General features: G+C 38.1%; 2 protein-coding genes across 6 annotated transcripts in view; both read left to right on the top strand.

Annotated features, from left to right (window-relative positions):
* LOC128022167 (interferon-inducible GTPase 5) overlaps positions 1–22,583 on the top strand; it is a 53,298-nt gene that overhangs the window by 13,994 nt on the left and 16,721 nt on the right. The gene's annotated exons all lie outside the window — the stretch shown is intronic.
* LOC128022199 (gastrula zinc finger protein XlCGF8.2DB-like) overlaps positions 1–22,583 on the top strand; it is a 46,056-nt gene that overhangs the window by 21,151 nt on the left and 2,322 nt on the right. The gene's annotated exons all lie outside the window — the stretch shown is intronic.

Raw genomic sequence — 22,583 nt, 5'->3', positions numbered from 1 at the left:
AGTTACATTTACTTCGTTACATTTACTTGAGTAATTTTTCGGGGTAACGAATACTTTTCGGAGTATATTTAAAGATGGGTACTTTATACTCTTACTTGAGTACATTTTTTGGGGAAAATCTGTACTTTTACTTCGTTACTGTGGGCGACGCCCCTCTCGTTACTTTATCTTAATGCAATAAATGTTATAAATGCTTCAGTTTATTCCAAACGCGCCGTCTACTTTTCTCTGGGCAATGAGCGATGCCCATTCGCGAATGATTCATTCTTTTGAGTCAACTCTGTTCAAAGGCTTGATCAAACCAATTGGCAAACGAGTGAATTGGTTCATGAATCAGTTTGATTGAGTCGTTCAGTTCCCTGCCGCACGCGCTGAGCTCTGAAGCGGTTCACGCAGAGTTGTAACGTTTAAGAATACCAGCAGCGTTGAAAACGTGGCTATGGAACTGCACTGAATTGAAAGCTAATCTGCAAAGGCTATTATTTGCTTGCGATGGAGATCCTTATTAGATGAACGCGTGTGCTGTCTACTGTTTAACAGGTAATAACTTGGGCTACATTCGATTACAGTACACGATACCACTGTGACATTAGTTTGTTGTACGTGTGTGGCTTATAACAGGTTGAATGCAGCTTCCAAAAGACAAAGAATAGCCGATTAAGATTTTATTAATTTTAATACAATCACACCAGTGCGAGTACGTTCAGCAAGTCATATCATCAGCTGCTAAATTCAGATCTGTGATCGCTTGCTGGCGCTGAGCCAGAGACAGAAGCGTTTTTACAGCACTGTGCATTAACCAATCACACACGATTCTGTTGAGCTTTTGAATGCAATGGCCAATCAGAGGTGTTCCGATGAGTCATCGCTGAAATCCCGGTGCTTCCTTCACTCGCTCGCTGACTGAACACCTCTTTCTGCCGAATTCTCTCGTCAGAAACAACAAAGTGCAGATGTGTGTACGAATCTATAATTAAGATATTGATTTCACAGTGTTAACAGTTTCAGTGATTTTAATGGTAGTTTCTGAGAGTGAATGAAATCTAGACTGTCAGTGAAAATTATGTTTAATAATGTAAATGTTATTTGCTCTCTTTCTGAACAATGAAAGATTAGTAGCAATATTTATATCACATTAACTTTCAATGTTAAATTCACATTTAAAATAAAGTCAGTCGTATTAAAAATATGTTATGGCATGATACCTATATTTGTTACTTAAATAAAGGGTTTTATAATAAATTACATAAATTGGATTAAAGGCTGATGAAATATATACATTTATACACACACACATACATTACATACATTTTTTGTCTATATATCTATATAAAAAAAGGCTCCGTATATATGACCCAAAGTAACTAGTAACTAACTACTTGAGTAGATTTTTTTATGCGATACTCTTTTACTCTTACTCAAGTAACTATTCAAGACTAGTACTTTTACTTTTACTTGAGTAAATATTTCTAGAATTACTTTTACTTTTACTTGAGTAAAGTTTTTGGGTACTCTACCCACCTCTGCTTATGTTTATATATATATATATATATATATATATATATATATATATATATTAAGGCCGGGACTCGATTAAAAAAAATAATCTAATTAATTAGAGGCTTTGTAATTAATTAATCAAAATTAATCGCATTTTAATCGCAGATAAATATTTGACCTGAGAACAGTGAGAAGTAATTTTTTTTCACATGGATTTATAGTATACCATTGAATAATGACTGAATACATAAGCTTAAGCAACAAAATATTGTTTATTTTTGTTCAACCAAGTCTAGCAGACCAGTGCAATTTTTGCCATTAAGTGTAGAAATAGCATATTTAGAAACAATTTAGAAATAGTACATTTCAGAAATTCAGGAAGCTTATAGGGTGCTGGAGCCTTATGTAAAGTGTTTTTTAAGTAATACACAATACTGTCAATTACATTCAGAACATTGGAAACCCTGACTATTAGAAAACATCTCTCTGTTGCTTCAGAGGCCATAACATACTAAAGTCCAACTCTCAATAACCTTGGCCAAAACAATAAAGAGTTCAACATAAACTGTTGCACCAACAAAATAATACATAGTTCAACATAAAGTGTAAAGTCCACGCTAGCTGCTATATGTTTTGCGTTGAGGTGATACTTGAGGCTCAATGTGCTGCTGCGGTGATATGCGAATGCTAGTTGGTGCTCCAGTATAATCGGTCCCGCCGAAACTCATCCAGTGAGAAACGTTCCGCGGTGCAAAAATAAGTTACTAACAATGCGGGATTTTTTTCTGTAATTAATTAATCTTAGTTAACGCTTAATTTTTTTGTGTAATTAATTAATCTCAATTAACGCGTTAAAGTCCCGGCCCTAATATATATATATATATATATATATATATATATATATATATATATATATATATTCACGAGTTCACACTTACATATAATTAGCTGAAGTATTATAATGCATATTTGGCGTGCTGTCCGGGGAAGGGTCTCCGAGCTCAGGAATGGCCCGAACCTATAGTACCCCCCAAAAAGCAATAGCGGACAAGACAGCTGCCAGACTAAGGACCCCCCACAATAGCATTGAGATCTGGCGGGGGCTGATATTTAGAAAGTCAGCTGGTTGGCAGGTCGGAAGAGCCTATGTACTCCGATGGGAGCTCAATACTCATGGCATCGAACGGGTAAGCCTCGCTGACTGCAGGAGGAAAAGGTAAGGGTGTGTGACCTGGAGGCTCACGCCAGCATCCCGTGGGAGCTCAATACTGACAGCATCGGATGGGTAAGACTTTTTTGACCAAAGGATGAAAAAAGTTGTCTAGTCGGGAGACTCTCACCAACATCCGACGGGAGCTCAATACTCACGGTGTCGAATGGGTAAGCCTCGCCAACTGTAGAAAAGAAAAAGTAATGTGGTCTAGACGGGAGGCTCTCACCGACGTCTGATGGGAGGTAAATACTCACGACATCAAATTTTTATTTATTTATTTATTTTATTTTATTTATTTATTTTTTTTAACAGAAAAGGCAAAGGTTGGCTCAACCGGGAGCCCTCTTGCAGTGCCTGACAGGGGGTTCAATACTAAGAACAATTTGGTTGTCTAAAGGGTAGACGCTATGAGGATTACTTGCATAATTGTTTAACAAATCCAATGAGCTGCTTCCGATAAAAAGTCACAAAATCTTGGTGGAGTCATTGTATTTGAAAAATTAAGTGTACAAAAATAAATTGAATTTCCTGTCCCAGTGTACCCCAAATAAGTGCCATGAATCAGCGATATGGTCATTGTCAATCGTCATCTTGTCAGCGCGTGAGATCGACGATACGTATCGAGGATGTAATCGTGCTTGGGTGAAGTAAGAGAAAGACTCTGTTCTTGTCATGGCATGACTATTGCAGTTTTAAACCATACAGGTGAAAGAAAGAGAGCCTATGGAATCACCGATAGTCTAAAGAATATATACTTTCAGATGCACTGATAAACTGACGTTAAATATAAAATTACTATATTTAAAACAGCTAGTTCATGTAGTCGGGTACTACTGTCATCTCGTTTTCTTGTGAAAAATTTGCCGCATCTGCACACGGAAGTTATCTGTCTAAATGATCTGCAAATCGATCAATGGTGAAAACAATAGTGGATTTCATTTAAAGTTCAACAATTAAACCCTAATATGGACGTAAATTAATGTGTTAAATATAAAGTATTCAAAGTTTAGTTGAAACTGATGCATTGGTCGTACGCGCTCCGGACCACGCGCCTCATGATGAGACCAACACACCACCACAGAAACAAGAATGAGATGCATTCTAACATAACTGTGGCATTAAACTCAGTTAGTGAGGCTTGTTTAAAATACTGCGCATACCAGATTACCCGTTAAAGTGCAATGAAATACCTTGTATCTGCAGACGATGTACGTCTGTTTGTAGATTGAGACTTCTTCACCACCTATAGACTCAAATCATCCTTGCAAGCACGGGCAAGCGTGAAATGGAATAACGGAGCAGTTTGGTAGCCGAATTATAGTAGGCCACCTAATAATGATAATAAAATACATTAATAGGAGAATGAGCCTAATATTATCTTGACTATAATCGATACGTAAAACTATCACCACCACCTAGGATGAATAGGCATAACTTTGAAGCGGAGGTGATGTCAACTTTTGCCAGAAGAGAACCACGACCCATGGAATGATGAAAACTGTTTTTTTTTACATTTTTTTTAATATATTTTTTTATTTCTTTCTTTCTTTCTTTATTTTTTCTTTCAGGCGATTATGTTTGAAAACGGCGAGTTATGTAGAGCTGAAAGATCGATTAGGAGTTCTGACCCCGGAATTATCGAAGCAGCCGCTCCAATGGCTAATGCAACTGAGAATGTGGGGCATCGAAGCTGATCATGAACCCTTAAAGTAATGAAAATCAGAAAAATTGCAACCTTTGATGTGCATATTCAAGGATTTTATATATATATATATATATATAGATAGATAGATAGATAGATAGATAGATATAGATATAGATAGATAGATAGATAGATAGATAGATAGATAGATAGATAGATAGATAGATATTTGCTCCCCGGCTGCGGTAGTGAGGAGATACGGATAACAGAGAAGTAAAGGGGAGGATGAGAAGAAGAGGAGAGATAGCTGCTTTGGACGCCTGCCGAGCTAGCTTTGGCTGCTGTACTTGTTGAAAGTGAAAAAAGTGAAAGTGACATGACATGACATTCAGCCAAGTATGGTGAACCATACTCAGAATTCGTGCTCTGCATTTAACCCATCCAAAGTGCACACACAGAGCAGTGAACACACACACACACCGTGAACACACACCCGGAGCAGTGGGCAACCATTTATGCTGCGGCGCCCGGGGAGCAGTTGGGGGTTCGGTGCCTTGCTCAAGGACACCTCAGTCATGGTCTTGCCGGCCCAAGATTCGGACCTACAACCCTAGGTTTAGTAGTCAAACTCTCTAACGACTAGGCTACAACTTCCCCCTCCTTGGCTGTGGGAAGAGTAGACAGGTTAGTAATATTTGATGGGGTAACCTAAAAATAAATGCGTAGCCTACTGTGTTGCCAGCTTAGCAATTGGTTGCCTAATTTGACAATTCCTTAAGCCTTGTCCACATTAGTATGTTCCTGTTGGAAAAGCATCATTCCTCTCGTTTTGGCCTTCCGGCCTTTTTAAACAGCCTCCAAAACGGATACATTTGGAACACTGGTTTCACATTGTAGTATAGACTGTGGAAACAGAGGCTTCTGAAAACTATGAATATCATTTAGTCTTGTAAAACATACCAATAGACATGATTATGGTAATAACATTAATTGCAGTTATGTGCTATTAACTTCCAAGCAGTTTCTAAAGATATTTACTTGCATGCTTTTCATATTACAGTCCTAGAAAGACAACAGAATTTTACTCACACTTGCTGTCCTGTGGCAAAACGAAGGTAGTGGTGTATTAGACAAATTCTAAGTGATCACGCCAGTAAATGGTGAAATATGTCCCTAAATAAATTGGTCCTGCCAGAATAATTGCATGAAACTTATGTCTGTATAATCTCAGTGAGGTTTAAACATGCACGGTAAGGCAGATAATATCTTTGGACATTTCAGTGTGGATGACGACTCTGGGAAAAATGCCTTGGCTTGATGGTAAGAAATGGCATTGTCATCTGACAGACCAAGTCATAACCTCATTTAACAAACTTTAAGCCACCTTTCCACAGCACACGACATTCGGACACGATTGGCGCATTTCTCCCTCTAGCAGCAGTCGTGGAGAACTTTCAAATTGGTCGTGCAGCAACTGTTACCTTGGCATGTTCACCATGGTAAAATTAATAATTTTAATGAATATAATGACACAAATCAGATGACCCCCAAAATAAAAAAAGTAGGTTTTATGGGGCTAATCAACGTAAATAATGGAGGCAGCCTCAAACTGCGCCTCGGCCAGAAAAGCCGTGGTAAAAGGCTGAGCCGCGAAGGGAAGTGAGAGTCTTGCTGCAGTAAGAACTGGGGTGCGGTCCAGCCTGGTTGAATGCCTGCTGCTGCTGCGATTCCAGCGCTCGAGGAGAGCCTGGCCTTGATCGGATCAATCGTGATGTCAAGCGAGGCCAAGACGTGTTTCTTGTTGCGATGACGTTTGATGGTGCTCAACGGCTGTGTTTAAAGATCATGGGTAACAGCAAAAGTAGCAGATCTGAAAAATGTGGAGGTGGTGGATGAGGAGATACCCCCTGTCTATGACAGCAGGATAAAAGGGCACAACCGGCCTACACTGCAAAACACCCTTCCTTATACTTGTGACACACACAACCACTCCAATCAGCACTGGTGAAAGAACCCCGAACACGAGGAATCCTACCCCTCCCTTAGGCCTTCAGCTCCTGTAACAAGCAGAAATCAGGTTGTACACTTGAAAAGACACAAAACAAGTAATCGAGCTCACATAAAAAAAAAAAAAAAAAGAAGGTCTAAGATGGCGCCGTTGTGTGTGGAACGCCTTCTGCTGCTCTCTCAAGTCTTCCTTAGTTTTTATGTTTTTTATGTATGCCTTTTATTAATCACAAGCTGCAAAATGGTGTTGGTTTATGATCGCTAAACACTTATGGACATTCAAGCGGTTGTTGAAACTGCCAGGTATGACATCTGTGTGCCTCGCACTTCTTTTCTGCTTATGTACTCATATCTCCCTGTAAACCAGTGCTGGCGTCTGGCTGACTTTCCTTGGAAAAGGAAGCATCGAAGGAAATGTGGAAAGCGGAGTTGAGTTGCTGTTCGACTAAGATCCTTTGCACGGATGTCACCTCCATTGTCAGAATGTCCTGGTTTGGCCTGTGAACACAACACTCGTGGGAGTCAGCTGGATGATGCATCATATTAATGTCTTCGACCTGTGGTACCTAGCATCCTCTCCATGTCTTCACACTGTCCTCCAGCCCATGTTCTCCGCCGTGGAGTGAATACCCTTAATCTTCGACCGCTGTGTCAGACAGTGCAGCTTCAGGGAGATTCCTCTGTATATAAGGTTGCTTTGATCAATGGGCACTCTCTGGTAAACAAAACTTTTTTATTAAACAACTTTTTTACTTCACATGCCTTGGATATACTATGTGTAGCATCTGCTTAGGATCATGTACGATTTTTTGGGCTTTATGTTGTAGGGATTCCTTTAGCCCTTTGATATTTGCATATAAATTACAGAATCTGGGCCCATGGTATTCATTTATATGAGTGCTTAATGACAATGTTTACCCCCATTATCTGGAAGATACTAAACAGGTCTCCCCATCCGACATCAAATGCATTCCGAGATAACTAGTTAGCCCTCGATGCCAGACACCAAAGGGGCCTGCCTGAGCAGCCAACTCACATTCTCACAATACACAACACACTAGGGGTGTCCCTGACTAAGAATTTTCTTAGTCGAATCAGAATTTTCGAATCTTGCTGATATTCGACTCGCAGATAACAAATGCCTCGCAGATACAAACGGGGTAAATAATGTTTTGATGTTTTGATTAAAATATAGTTACCACTAAACATCAGCTAAACCCTAACAATTCACAGTTTTTACAATAGTGTTCTCATAAGTTAGCCTATATCACAGTAGTAATTAATGGTCTGCATTTCTGGTTTGAGCTGAACGCGCTGAAGATGACGAGTAGAGTGAGCATTTGATAGCAAGTTTTTAATCAATGGGATTAAACTCATAATTTCATGTAGAATATGTTTTTTTATTTATACAACATAACATTAATATTAAGACTTATAGGCTATCTGCAAAAAGAGCCCGAATGCACATGAAAATATCTGTGGGGCTCTGAATGCGAACTCCTTTTGTGGACACGTTCTTCACGAAACAATGTGCAGAAACATGGCAGCTAAACTCAAAAAATTCACAGCGTTTTATTATAATGGTCTTCTCATTATAATAGAATGTAACAGTCCCAGTTATAGTTATTAACATTCTGTATTGTAGTTTGTCCTGCTTGTGCTGCGCGCTGAAGAGATATCACCATAGTACTACAATGAAGCTCTTGACTCAAAACCAAATTCATCTTATACCAGGTAAATAATATATCCACAATATATGTACAGTGGCTGAAATGTTTTGAAATCGCTTGTACTACCTGTTCGAAAAAATCCAGTCTCTGCCCGTGTCAGTTTGAGTCTTGGTAGTTTTACATCCCTCCCAAGACGCTCTTCTATCAGTCACAGATTATGGAAAACTATAAGGGTGGTTGGATATATTCACGCACTTTAAAATATTAATTTGAAGCTTCTTTCTTTTCAGAGTCTTATTCATGGCTTTATCATAATAGGCTGCATTTTAACTTATTGGGAGAAAACCGCAAGTTCTATGTGAAATCAGACATTTGAATGCTCACATATAGTCAGAATGGCATAATCATAATAGCCCATGAATATTCAACTTTGAGATTGGAAGTTGAATCAGGCTCCTCGAATTTGGTTTCACCAGTAATCAATAAGCGCCTGCAAACGTCAACTATTTGTCAGGGTGTGCCCTGGCAGCTGTGTCTATTTTGTCTGTTTGGTGTTTCTCTGTTTTCCCTGTGTATGACCACATGTTTTTGTCTTTGTTTATGCTGGCCATGTGCTCCTTTCATCCTGCCACTTTGTTTCACATTACCATGCCCCCCTGGTTTAGTCCTTGTTTGGTGCTCATAAATCGATTGTTCTCACCTTGTCTTTGTGTGCTTTCCTTCACATTTATTGTGCTTAATTTCCCTCATGTGGTTGCTGGTTCATTTTGTATGTGAGTTAGTGTTTGCTTAGCTTGCTAGCTGATCTTTACTAATAGAGTTTTTCCTTGTCTGTTAAAGTCTGGTATTTCACCACTCACCATCATGAACAGCACTGTGACTGCAGTGGAGTCATTCAGATTCCTGGGAACCACCATCTCTCAGGACCTGAAGTGGGACAATCACATTGACTCCATTGTGAAAAAGGCCCAGCAAAGGTTGTATTTCCTTCGCCAGCTGAGGAAGTTTAACTTGCCACAGGAGCTGCTGAAACAGTTCTACTCAGCCGTCATTGAGTCTGTACTGTGTACTTCTATAACTGTCTGGTTTGGTTCAGCAACAAAATCGGACATCAGAAGACTACAGAGAACTGTTCGGACTGCTGAAAGGATTATTGGTGCTCCCCTGCCCACCCTTCAAGAACTGTATACATCCAGAGTGAGGAAAAGGGCTCAGAAAATCACTCTGGATCCCTCACATCCAAGTCACCCCATCTTTGAACTTTTGCCATCTGGCCGGCGTCTCAGAGCCGCAAACACCAGAACAGCAAGGCACAAAAACAGTTTCTTCCCCCAGGCAATCTACCTCATGAACAGTTAAATTTTCCCCACTTATGCTTATGCAAACAAAAGTGCAATATCCTTATATTTATTCGTTACCCCTCCATCCTAGTACATCCCTGCATCTTATTCAATCCTATTCCATTATCATTTATAGCACAATTGTTTATACACTTATTTATTTGCCTAAAATTTTATTATTTTTTTGTCTGTGTGTTGGTGTCCCTGTGTACTGGAAGCTTATGTCACTAAAACAAATTCTTTGTATGCGCAAGCATACTTGGCAATAAAGCTCTTTCTGATTCTGACTCTTTTCAGTGTAAACAAAAAAATGCTATTGTATGGTGTTCATGTACAAGATTAGACATAAAATCAAGAGTCTTCAGACAGAAGTATACATTTCAACATTTATAGAACAAATGGGCAAAGTGGCAACTTTAAAACCATATATCAGATGTGTAGAGGTTAATTAGTTACATTAAGTGTTGCACATAAACTAAGTACTTAATAAAACACAACATGATCAAATTTACCTAGACATGAACAAATATGACGTGTAGATTTGAGTTGTGTAGCATCGATGAATGATGTTCCTCGTTGTCCCATCAGCGAGCAGGTATGTCTGTGTGATCTCTTCTCTGCATCAAGCTGTTCTTGTTAGTGCTTGCAGATAAAAGACAAAAGTAACATTCAGCTCTCCAACTAATTTTATCTATATTAGTTTTTCATATACAACCCATCTGGCAATAGACAGAAATATCCAAATGTACCTTTTTGAAGATGTTTTTCAGTTTGACAGGATGACATTTTTCCAGGTCCCTTGCAGCCTTATGATGATGGTGGAATCAAATGAAGATTTTAACAAAATATACGATTTCTGTCCCCTGAATGATGTCCATGCAACTACCACTTTAATACTTCATAAACTTCATAAAGAGAACTAATCCATAAAGAGAAATAATCCATACGTATCATGTGGTTTAGTCAAAATTTTCTGTTTATGTTCCCTGATCAATGTTTAAATGTGTGTTAAAATAACAAATTTCTTTGTCTTTATATTTCGATGCCGTCTGACCATTCTTAGTCCTAGCATGGGCCCATGGGAAGAAGTAAATAAACATCAAGCCAAGTCTTCTCACAAACTTCTTCCCAGTTTATTATTACATTCAAACCTTATAAGTCGCATTGCAAGGGGTTGTGCTTTAGTTTATCCAATGAGATATGGATTATATATGTGTTGACTATGAGCCAAAACAACAAGTTATATAAAGCATACATGTTATCAGGAATTACTGGATATATAAGGAATAATACTGGCACTGAGCCTTTCAACTTTCTGTAAAGAACAAACTAAACTCAACAACCTTGGCCCTAAAATGTCCCCCCACCAAACTTCACCGATTCACATCTAGGTATCATGTGCGCATGCGGGTATACATTGAGGTAAAGAGACATAAGACTAAAGAATGGAGAGAAAGCACAGATGGGAGAAGACAGAAAGTTAAAGGAAAAGGGAAAAGGAGGGCAGGAGATAGAGAGAAGCACCGGCGACGCTCTGACCCCCCCCCCCCCATTTGACCCCCCCCCCCCATCCTCTTCCTTATTAAAAAAATATATATAACTTGGATAAAGATTAAAAAAAAGTTTATCTTCAAAATACGCAGAACAATAATAAATAATAATTATTTCGACATTTATTCGTACACTGAACCGAGAACCGTTTCTGTCGAACGCGTCCGATTCGAGAACGGAGGAGCTGATGATACTGCGCATGCGTGATTCAGCGTGAAGCAGACTGACACACAGAGTGTCTGAACCGAACTGATTCTTTTAGTGATTAATTCTGAACTGATTCTGTGCTAATGTTATGAGCGCGGGTAAACCGAAGGCTTGAATGAAGGGCCATTTTCTTTCAACTGGTTTATTTGATCGAATTGTCCGAAAGAACCGGTTCACTTGAGCACCTGCCCCTTTGCCACTTAAAGCTGCAGTAGGGAACTTTTGACGCTCTAGCGGATAATAAACAGAACTGCTTGCGTCTTGTGGAAGAACATCGTAGCCGGAACCACTTCTCTCTGTTTATGTCTATGAAGAATCACAAAGGTACTGGGTTACTCCGCCGCGGTACCCCCGAAGCAATCTAAAATAGTCCAAATATAAACACTTATTATAGGTGTACCCTAGTGATTCAGGACAAGCCAAAAACACGGTTTGGAAAATGGATTCATGGTGTACTAAATTATTATATACATTTTGTAAATTTTGAACACATAAAAAAGTTACGGACCACAGCTCTGATTGGTTGTTTCTTACCGGGAGCAGTCCGTAACTGCAAATGGCAATAGACCCCTTTTGCGCGGACGTCACAGGTACGTCACGGCGCTAGCTGGAGGCAAAACAAACCAAAAACTGGAGGCGGCTAAAATACAAACCAACACAGGGTCGGCTACTCAAGGAACTTAAAATGTCGTCTTGTTGTGTTGTTGGTTGCCAGAATCGACGGAGAACATTTTATATACATTGTTGTGATTAATTGTGACCGGAATTTAAGAACATGGTAAGAAAGAATAAATACAGAAAGTTTATAATTAATTAGCAGTCTTCAGAATTTTTATTTCTAGAAAATATTTGCATCTTAATAATAATTTTACTGTAATGTCACTCTTTATTTAATCTAAGGATTTATACGCCCTCAGTTTATCTTTACTACACACGCTCGGTTTCTGTATCAGGTAAGTGTAGATGTCAGGCCACTCAATCGGAGGTAATCCTGTCAGATCGTCCATCCAATGAGTGATTGTGTACGGGTCGACCAATCTGGTTCCGTCCGTTAAAGTTAACTTTTTCAAATAACTATCGCGGTCCCGGACAGTGAGTGACCTTAAATATTCAGATAAAGCAGATACATTCAGATTTTCTCCAGCCATTGTTAAAAAAACAAGCTAAGAAAACTCGCTAGCTACCGTTTGTTCAAGTGTTGAGGGGAATCTTTCTGCCTCCAGCTAAGCCCCGCCCACACAAATACGTCACATTGTTTACCAACTGTAAAAGGGTCTATAGGACCACTGGGAGGAGCCAGAGGAGCTTGATTTTTTTGCACAGATTATCTGTCTCATATTCTACTGTCAGGACATAATGACAGGTTTAACAAATATGTAAAAAAAATACATTTTTACAAAAGTTTCCTACTGCAACTTTAAGTGCCCTTTTGTCAAAGCAAAATTTCCTCGAATTTTTTTTGTAATAACATACCCTTTTGTGAATGCCTGCCCATGCCCAATCATAACATTAGTACAATTTATGAATAATAATTTATTCCGGAAATAAAATGACCAACATGATGACCTTACACCTGACGACAACGACCTCATCCGACCAGGACTATTCCTCACGCCGCACGCACATTTTTTAATTGCTAAAGGATATTTACAACACCGTAGCAGCTGGTAAGTGGTGTTTCATTCTCAGCGAAGTGATTTTTATGTTTATTGACTTATTATTATTTTACAAGAACGATGTGATGTGAGAACATACAGACATGTTGTTTATATTGCTGTGTGTAGCCTGTAGTGTAGAAGTAACACTACAGGCTAGTGCTGTTTGAGAGAGAAAAGTTTCAAGGGCATCGAGGGGTCTTATCTTTTTTATGTTATTTGACTAAACTATTATTATATTACAGTATTTATTTATTTTTTGACATGTAGAGTGCCTTAAAATTAATTATCACAACACTGGTAAGGCTTATTCAGATTTTCTCATTCTCTGAATTATCATTATAAAAATAAAAACAATTCAGAAATTAATTATATAATTATATTTTAAATGTGACACAAATATTTTTTTTATTATTTGTTGCAACAGTGTTTACAACAGCAAGACCACTTTAGCCTGTAAACTCAATAATATCTCCGGAAATAAATGTAAAAATATCAGTCAATAAAAAATGCATAATATACTTGACATCAAAGTGCAGTGTGAAGGATATGAATAACACATGTAGTCTGTCATTTGTTTACATCGCAAAGGTGTTCAATTTAAGACAACAACAACTACAATAGTAATAATAATATTAATCACTATATTCCAGTGTATCAGTTTTTTTAATGTTTTGTATCAATATTTAAGGACTTATTGATTAGGTGCAAGAGTAGTAGTGATGGTAAAAATAATAGATTAATGCTGAAATAGTAAAATGAGCCTTGTTCCTAGATGGACAGAGAGTGGAAAGTAATAGATCAGATGAGGAGATGGAGAAAGAGGAAGAAAAAGAGGGACATGTAGAGGCACAAGTGACAGAAAAAGCAGGTAACAGCAAGCCAGGAGACAGAGGCTGGTGAGAAAGAGGAAAATGTAGAGGCACAAGTGTTTTCTATAGTTTTTACTTTAACCGCTGTTCTTAATTATTCTGTAGAACAGAGAACAAAAAGCCATCAGGTTGGGACAATTTAAGGCATTTCAGTTTTTAATCACAGAGCTATTATTATTTTAAACTTAAAATTGTCTTCTCTGTTGTTTATTTTTCAAAACTGCATCAAAGCATTTGCTGCTGTATAAATACATAACCATCCATATCTATATGTGAATCAGCAAGGAATGCATCACAATATATTGCTGTACTGATATTTTAAACAGTGCCATGTAAAGCCTTGTTCCATGTGCCCCTTTTATACTTTGAGCACCTGCCCCTCCAAAGGTCTCTGCCCGGCCCTGTTCGGAGGGAGTGTCAGCCACGTTAAAAAAGTTAACCGCTTAAGTCATTTGTGGATTAATGCTTATTGGAGACGCAAAACATTTCAAACAATTCAGTTCGATTTGGTGAACTGGTTCAAGAAGATCCAGTTACATCTAATGGTTCGTTCGTGAATCGGATATCACTAAATTTCAGTGTTTTGAAATCTCACACAACAGACACTGAAGAGAAGACAATGCTGAATAAAGTCATAGTTTTTGCTATTTTTGGACCAAAATGTATTTTCAATGCAGTAATATGCAGTTATTAGCCGTGCCCACTGTATTTTTTGTTGGTTTTCATGAGACCCCCCTTGAAATGACCAGGACCCCCCATTGCCCCGCCAATCAGAATGGTCTGGAGCCGCCACTGGAGAGAAGACAAAGACACTCATATGTAGCAAAAACAGGAAACATCTGTGGAAGGAGCGGATAAGAAGGGAAGAGGGATTACAACCTCACAGTAATATCTGACAGATATTGTTTTATATAATAAACAAAATAAAGGATCTCTGCCCAATTCCCCTTCTCTTAACATTAACTCAGCATTTTTCCCATTACACTTAAGATCAGCACATTGAACTATTCTATTCATCCTTTTCCAACTTGTGAACCAAGGCAACAATCATTCTGAGTATTCGATACTTCCCTTGCCTTACAATTCCTAATCATTCCTAGAAATATTCAGTAAACCTTTATCAATCAGCATCAATCAACCTTTATCAATCATTTACAATCCACCACATTATGAGGGTTATCTGTGGAACATGAAATTCCCACTAAAACACATTTTCCCTTTAAACATAATCAGTTCATTTTGCAGTGCAGCTAACTGTAAGCCTTGTTGCTTTATCTTGACCTCAGTATTAACATTATGATTGGCTAGTCACTTCCAAATGTCTAGAGCAAATTTATGGTGTACCTGCATTATCTAGCCAGTTTTACTCAACCATATTTACAAGGAAATATGTACAGGTGAGAAGGTATTCAACACAACCACACTGTAAAAACTCTTTTATTTTATATTTTTTTCACGTAATTTTGAAATACAGTTTAAAATATCCTATGTAAAATCACATGAAAAACATGTCAATGTGCATAACGCCCCAAAAATATTTGTGAAGATTTATTTCACATAACACACCAAAAACAGTGCGCTATTTGTATGTTTATGTGTAGTATGTGCAGTAGGAATCACTCGACCTTCAGTTTCAAATTCAATCTTTGATTTGAGGCGAAAATAAGGAAGTAAAGTTCATGTTTTCTAATTTTGGTCATTACTATATGTTATTTCTACTATATTTGAGTTCTAGCATTTAGAATGTTTACCTTTTTGAATCGTTAAACCAGTGTTTCAAACTTTGGTGCTGACCAGTGCCGTTAGTCGTTAAATCTGGCTAAAACCATTGACCAGTTAAAATCGTAAATGAAAAAAACAATGTCTGCAGTGTGTCATCTGAGAATTCATATAACCTTGTAATCTTGTAGTCTATGCCTAGGGAAAAAAGTTTCACAACTTCTGTTTGTGATGATGACAGTTTTAATCACCCTTCTATAATTAAAGACTGTTATTGAAGCTTATAGAGATTATTGATAGGCTCACTGATAGGGATGAACAGGTGACGCAGATAAGGTTCAAGGTATTATAAGGTATTATATAGATATAATAAACTTATCAATATATTTGACCAAGTCATAGTTAACGACCACATTACCATCTTCTGCGACACTCTGAAGCTGATGCTTGTTTCATACTACTGCTTGAAGATGTCATACCCAGGAATCCAAGGAGAAACTCAAGACACATTTTCTCACATGCATTCACACACACACTCAACAGTAACATATGCATCCTCACACTCTCACATATAGTCTCACACTCATCTTCAAACTCACACACTCTCACATACACACACTCACAAATGCATTCTCACACTCGCACACTCACATCCACATTTTCACACATGCATCCTCACACACACACACACACACACACACACACAGTCTCTCTCAAACGCATCCTCACACTTACATACTCTCAGATAAACACACCCTCACAAACGTTTCCTCACTAATACACGCACTCTCAAAGCAACTGAACAACATTCATTAGGAAAACAGTGTGTCAATAATGCAAAATGACCAGGGCCGTCGCTAGTGGGGAGAAAGGTGGTGACGATTATAGGGGCCCACGTCTGAGGGGGGGGGGGGGGCGGTAGGGGAGCCCAACGATCTCAACCGACTGGCTGAGTCCAGCCTAAAAAGATGCTCAGGACAGTTGAAGGGCCACTGCTGCGCATCGTCACGAAAGCTTATCTTTTTCACATGTTTTTAAGCCTTACCGCTTGTCGATGTAAACATTAAAGCATCCAAACACAAGACGCGGAAAAGCTGAACAGAGTAGCTGGTTACTCGTGCGCTGTGTTTGGTGCGCACCAGAGAGAGAGAGCTGCGTATCATGGACAGCGACACTGAACCGAGCTCTCTTCTGCAAAGTTCTTCTCCAAGTCCCTCCTGCACCCGAACAAACAAATAATTTTCAATTCAATTCAAGTGACCCCAACTAAGCAAGCCAGAGGCGACAGCGGCAAAGAACCGAAACTCCATCGGTGACAGAATGGAGAAAAAAACCTTGGGAGAAACCAGGCTCAGTTGGGGTCAGTTCTCCTCTGACCAGACGAAACCAGTAGTTCAATTCCAGACTGCAGCAAAGTCAGATTGTGCAGAAGAATCATCTGTTTCCTGTGGTCTTGTCCTGGTGCTCCTCTGAGACAAGGTCTTTACAGGGGATCTGTATCTGGGCTCTAGTTGTCCTGGTCTCCGCTGTCTTTCAGGGATGTAGAGGCCCTTTCTAGGTGCTGATCCACCATCTGGTCTGGATACGTACTGGATCCGGGTGACTGCAGTGACCCTCTGATCTGGATACAGACTGGATCTGGTGGCTACTGTGACCTCGGAACAAGAGAGAAACAGACTAATATTAGCGTAGATGTCACTCTTCTAATAACTGCCGCCCACAGTTGATTTTGATATTTGAGTTTTGAGAACGTAGCTGTAACGGATATGCAGTTCATCGATTCATGGGTTCTGAACTAATGAATCATGGTTCGTTGAATCTAAAACAATGCAAACCCAAAGCTTGTAGATTTTGAATTCAGGCATATAAACCCAACTCTCTCTAAACTAAATGCCTGGCCTGGCGCCAGCCTGGCTGGATTTAAATTATTAACGACACTGGACAAGAAATTCCAGAGTCACGTGAGCAGCCTCAAAGGAGAATGCTTTGTAACGATTTGTATTGTAAAAAGCGCTATACAAATAAACTTGAATCTGAATTGAATTGAATTGAGAAACGAAACGCCCACATTCCTAAACACACACACAAACTTTTCTTTATGCTCTTTATGTAAGCCCTTAATAATGTATTTTTATTAGGTTGGTGCTTTGCATAAAATGGTTAATCCTTGTTATGCGAGGATTATAAATTGCTGATTTGTAAATTGGAAATGCCTCTCCTAATTTAATGTTCTCAAATAAGAGTCATGAGTCAAAAAAGATAAATTACTGACATTTACAATGCACATTCTCTTTATTATTAATAGTATGCGGTCCGATTTTTCCCGTTGTGTCTATCTTTGCTATGCAGGGGGTATGGCTTATCTTTAAATAAGAGTCATGATTCTGTAACCCTACTCCTGACCAGCTCATAAAACTTTATGATCCCACTGGGAAACAGGACAGGAAAAAGCCAGCCCACTGGCACCTTCTCTCAATGTATTGCTATGATGACTTCCTGAGGCCAGCCTAAAAAGATGCTCAGGACAGTTAACGGGCCACTGCTGCGCATCGTCACGAAAGCTTATCTTTGTCACATGATTTTACGCCTTACCGCTTGTCGATTTAAACATTAAAGCATCCAAACACAATACGCGGAAAAGCTGAACGGAGTAGCTGGTTACTCGCGCGCGCGCTATGTTATGTGCGGAGAGATCGAGAGTCGCGTATCACGGACAGCGACACTGAACCGAGCTCTCTTCTGCAAAGTTCTCCTCGAAGTCCCTCCTGCACCTGAACGAACAAATACAAATCGCAGTTTGAACAAACAAAAAGATGTGAAAGAGGCTAATTCAGTACTCGCAGTGTTCTGGTGTTCAGGGATCACGCAGATAAAGGCGTCTCTAAACACTTGAACATCGAATTTGCTTTCTTGTGCCGACAAATACATACAAAATATGTCAAAATATCCACCTTGTAAAGTATGCTCGAAAAAACTGTCAGTTATTTCTTAAGTGAAAGTAAACGGTTGAGGGAAAAAATGGGATGTGTATTATATTGGATGCGTTCATCTTCTCATCTTAAAGTGACCGCGCCTAATTTAGCTACTGGCTGCTGTAATGTTAATCCAAGAAAACAAAAGAAAATCACTCACTGCTCTTGACTGAATTACTTTGTAGTTTTAACAGGCAAACCAAAAATTATTCAGATACCAGATATAATTTTTGATATATATGTGACCCGTCACGGAAACCAGTGGCACAAGTTGGCAGCACAACTTTCGAGCAAAATGAGAAAGAAGCGTTTTTTTTTTTTTCAAAATTGGTGATTTTCGTTTTTTTGCAGAATCTGTTAGTTGATATCACAAAGAATCCTCTCCGTGTTTGAGATAGCAGTATTGGTATATTTAAAAGCGTACATTTTGAGGTTGAAATCAGCTAGTTTGTCAGAGATTCTAGCACGCAGTAGGGGAGTTTCATTGTCTGTCTGTATTTCCATACTGGATAAGCCGGCTTTTGTTTCTTTTGTTATTTCCCCCGCCCTCCGAGGGAAGCGTGGCTACTTAGTATGCAGCGCTCTGGCCGGCTGTAGCTGATATCAAAATTCAGTGAAGATGTACGTCGCAAAGATGAATGCAGACGAGCTGAACCGTGGCCGTTACACCGAAAATGCTTTGAAGTACTTCTTCGACAAGCCGAATGCTTATAAACAAGCGCTCACTGATTCTGAAGATGATCTGAGCGACGATGAAAGCTGCATAATAAGACTGTAATATCCCTAATCTACAACTGAGCGAAGATGATGACGAGGAAGAATGTATTGGACTGGCGTCAGACGAGTTGGACCGTAAGATATCAGTGGCTATATCGATAGTAACATTTGATGGGAATAAAAACAGAGAAATGGGGAAAATCCATAACATTTAGAGGCAAACAGACGCACAGTGCAAACTTCGGAGATGGTTACATCCACAAAGAAGACCCCGACAAAGAGAAAGTGTGCCCGAACGACTTATTTCATTGGAGGCATCGAGATCTACGAGAATACTTTTGTTACTTATGGGGTGAGTTTTCATGAACATCAAAGTTTGTCGTTTTGTGTTCATTCTAAGAACACGTACACGTTATCTCATGTTTAGTCCATGTTTAGACCTTCCCATATCTACCTATTGTTATTAGTTATCGGTTATCACAGAATCCTGTTAAAAAAGTCCTAATGCTACACAATGAAATCAATTCACCAAGTTATATGTAGAAAACCAGCAAATAACAAATAAAATTAGCATAAATATGTACTTTTTGTTTAAATAAACATTAAAATAATAACATTAAAAATGATGGCCACATTTTAAAGATTAATGATTTTTTATAAAAAGCTAAAATTCACATATTTCAGCCTCTAAATCATTTTTTATAAAAGTCAAAAAAGATAAATTACTGACATTTACAATGCACATTCTCCTTTATTATTAATAGTATGCGGTCCGATTTTTCCCGTTGTGTCTGTCGTTGCTATGCAGGGGGTATGGCTTATCTAAATGAGATGTAAATGAGCCCCATTGTCACTCGCAGCAGTGAGAACTGCACAATCTTTAGAGGCTATTTTCTACTTTTTGAGTTTTTTTGAGTGCCTACCTTCAAATGGCCACAACTTCTCCAAGTATTATCCGATTTCCATGTGTTACACATCGTTGGAAAGCTTGGAGACTACACTTTCAGAATCTGTGAATAACTCAAAATGCCCCAGAACCCACTTGTGTCCCTACTTTCTGTGATTGGTCACATATAGCAAAACTGTAATAATGTGAAAAATGATGAATAAATGTAGGTTTGATTGTATATTTCTTTTTTACATTGAAGACTATCCAGTGCTATTTTACATTTAATTATTTGGTTTCTGTACTTTGACACGTACAAACTTGAAAAAAACTTAAACATTGGTGTGAAACAGGCGTAAGGTTGTTTGCACCTTGTGCAATGTGGAATTAGTTTACAGCTTTTTCAAGCACATTGTGATGCATTTTGGAAACAGAAAATGAGCCCCTTTTCTAATGCACCACCTAGCTTGATAAACCCCTTCTCAAAGACTTACTGTTTGTCAATTTTATATGGGTAACACACATATTCTGAATGCCTTCGGCAGAATTCGAATGAACCATTTTAATCTAGATTAATCTAGATTAATTTCAAGATCACAGTGAGATTAATCTAGATTTAAAAAATTAATCTATGCCCACCACTATTAAAAACCAATATATATTCATGTTTGCCTCTAAAACGCTCACATTACGAGTCAATGAAATGTCTGATCTTTAGCTACAAGCTCTTTACTTTTAGTAACGAAATTTCATAATGATAGGATAATTTTTTCATTGCCAGAGAATATTTTTCCTTGAATTATAAGGATTTATAACTTTATTTAAAGTTGATAAGTTCATCTTACGGCCGTTTGCTGGACAAACCACTGTTTGATTTGCGGTAATTTACTGTAAGATATATCACTATAATTGATATGAAGAATGGAATATTGACATATTAATGAGTAAATTACAGTGCCTTGTAATGAGTTATTGATATACACAATTTACCTATTTTTCATCTTCAATAATTTTTATGTAACTGTCATATGAGATATATATATATATATATATAGTGTTGGGAAGGTTACTTTGTAAATGTAATAGGTTACAGATTACAAGTTACCCTGTTTAAAAGGTAATAGTAGTGTAACTTTTTCAATTACTTTATTAAAGTAATGTAACTAATTACTTTTGAGTACTTTTTGATTACTTTTCAAAATTTGTGAAAATTAAAGAATAATAAATAAAAGCATATACATCAACTTAAATTCAGTTATCTAATGAGCATGTGACTGTAATAATAAAAACTTCCTAATCATCGGGAAGAAGGAGGCGGGAACCGGCGGACAATCAAAATGACATTTTAATAATCACAAAATAAACATAAAAAAAGCATCAGACCCTCACGGACGACTGATGCGCACAAATAAAAAGCAAACATAAAATAAAGCACAGGCCTGGTCCTCTCTCGTCCTTCACTGTCATCGCTCCAGTTTTATATCCTTCCATCTCCTCTGTGGGACTTGAGACCGGTGGTGGGTCGCAGGTGTCACTCATTTCCCAATCACACCACTCGCTCGTTCCCACATCCCTCGGCCCCGCCCCACTCGCCACAGTGATGTATTCTGTGTAATAAACTCCTGAAACATTGGTGTTTTTTTTAACTGCTGTCTCTTTGTATATGATGATAGTTTTCTCCAAATAAGTTAAATGCACATGAAGTGACACAGAGCAGTTCTAGAAATGATGTTTATGTGCTCGTGAACTCCTATATTGAGGCGGCAGAGGTTGAAAACACTGCAAGCTTCAGTAGGCCTATGTGTAGTAAATGAAACTGCATGTCTTTGCCATTAATTTACAGGAGGGGTGGACTGGGAAAAAAATTCAGATTGGAAAATTCAAACTCATACAAACAAATTCATGGACAAAACTATTTTTTGTATGGACCTGACATAAAACTGCACCTTCACTTCCATTTTTCTCTTCAGTCTCTTTATTTTGCCCTGTTATCCATCTCTCTCATGACTTTAATACCCAAGATTGGACAAAACTATACTTTACAATACTCTACAATACTACAATATCTTTATAGAAAAATCTTAATACTGTACATGAGTCATGTTTTTCCCTTACAAAAATGAACCATGCTTTTATTAGCCTATATAAAAGTAAAATAACCTTTTTTGTTTTTTCTTCTTTTTTTTCAAATGGATTTGTATTTATTTTTAAATAAATACATCTGTAAAATAATTTAACATTTTTGGTTACCACAGTTAAACAAAAGTAGCCATTTCTCTGGATTTATAGTTAAATATTAATATGTTAATTTTCGTAAGGATTGTGTTGTTGTCTGTCATAGCTCCCCCTAAACCTATTTTAAAAAACAGATTTTTTTTCAGCTAAATTACTACTGTAACATTCCAACAGATAATAATGATGTCCTTTATATAGTGATGACTGATGAGCAACGTGCTGCTGCTTGATTAAAAAAAAAAAAAAAAAAACTAAGACAAAAAAGCATCTTTACAGGGAATAGTTCCTGTTCTCCCGGTGTCCAGTCCGCGCCTGATTTCCAACACGCAGAATGTGCAAGTCATATATTGCATTTTTGGGGCTTAATATTCACAGACACTAGTCCATGTCATGTTTT

The sequence above is a fragment of the Carassius gibelio genome, chromosome A2 (assembly GCF_023724105.1).
Source record: "Carassius gibelio isolate Cgi1373 ecotype wild population from Czech Republic chromosome A2, carGib1.2-hapl.c, whole genome shotgun sequence".
In the NCBI taxonomy this organism is placed as follows: domain Eukaryota; kingdom Metazoa; phylum Chordata; class Actinopteri; order Cypriniformes; family Cyprinidae; genus Carassius; species Carassius gibelio.
This window is presented reverse-complemented; position numbering and strand designations above follow the sequence as displayed.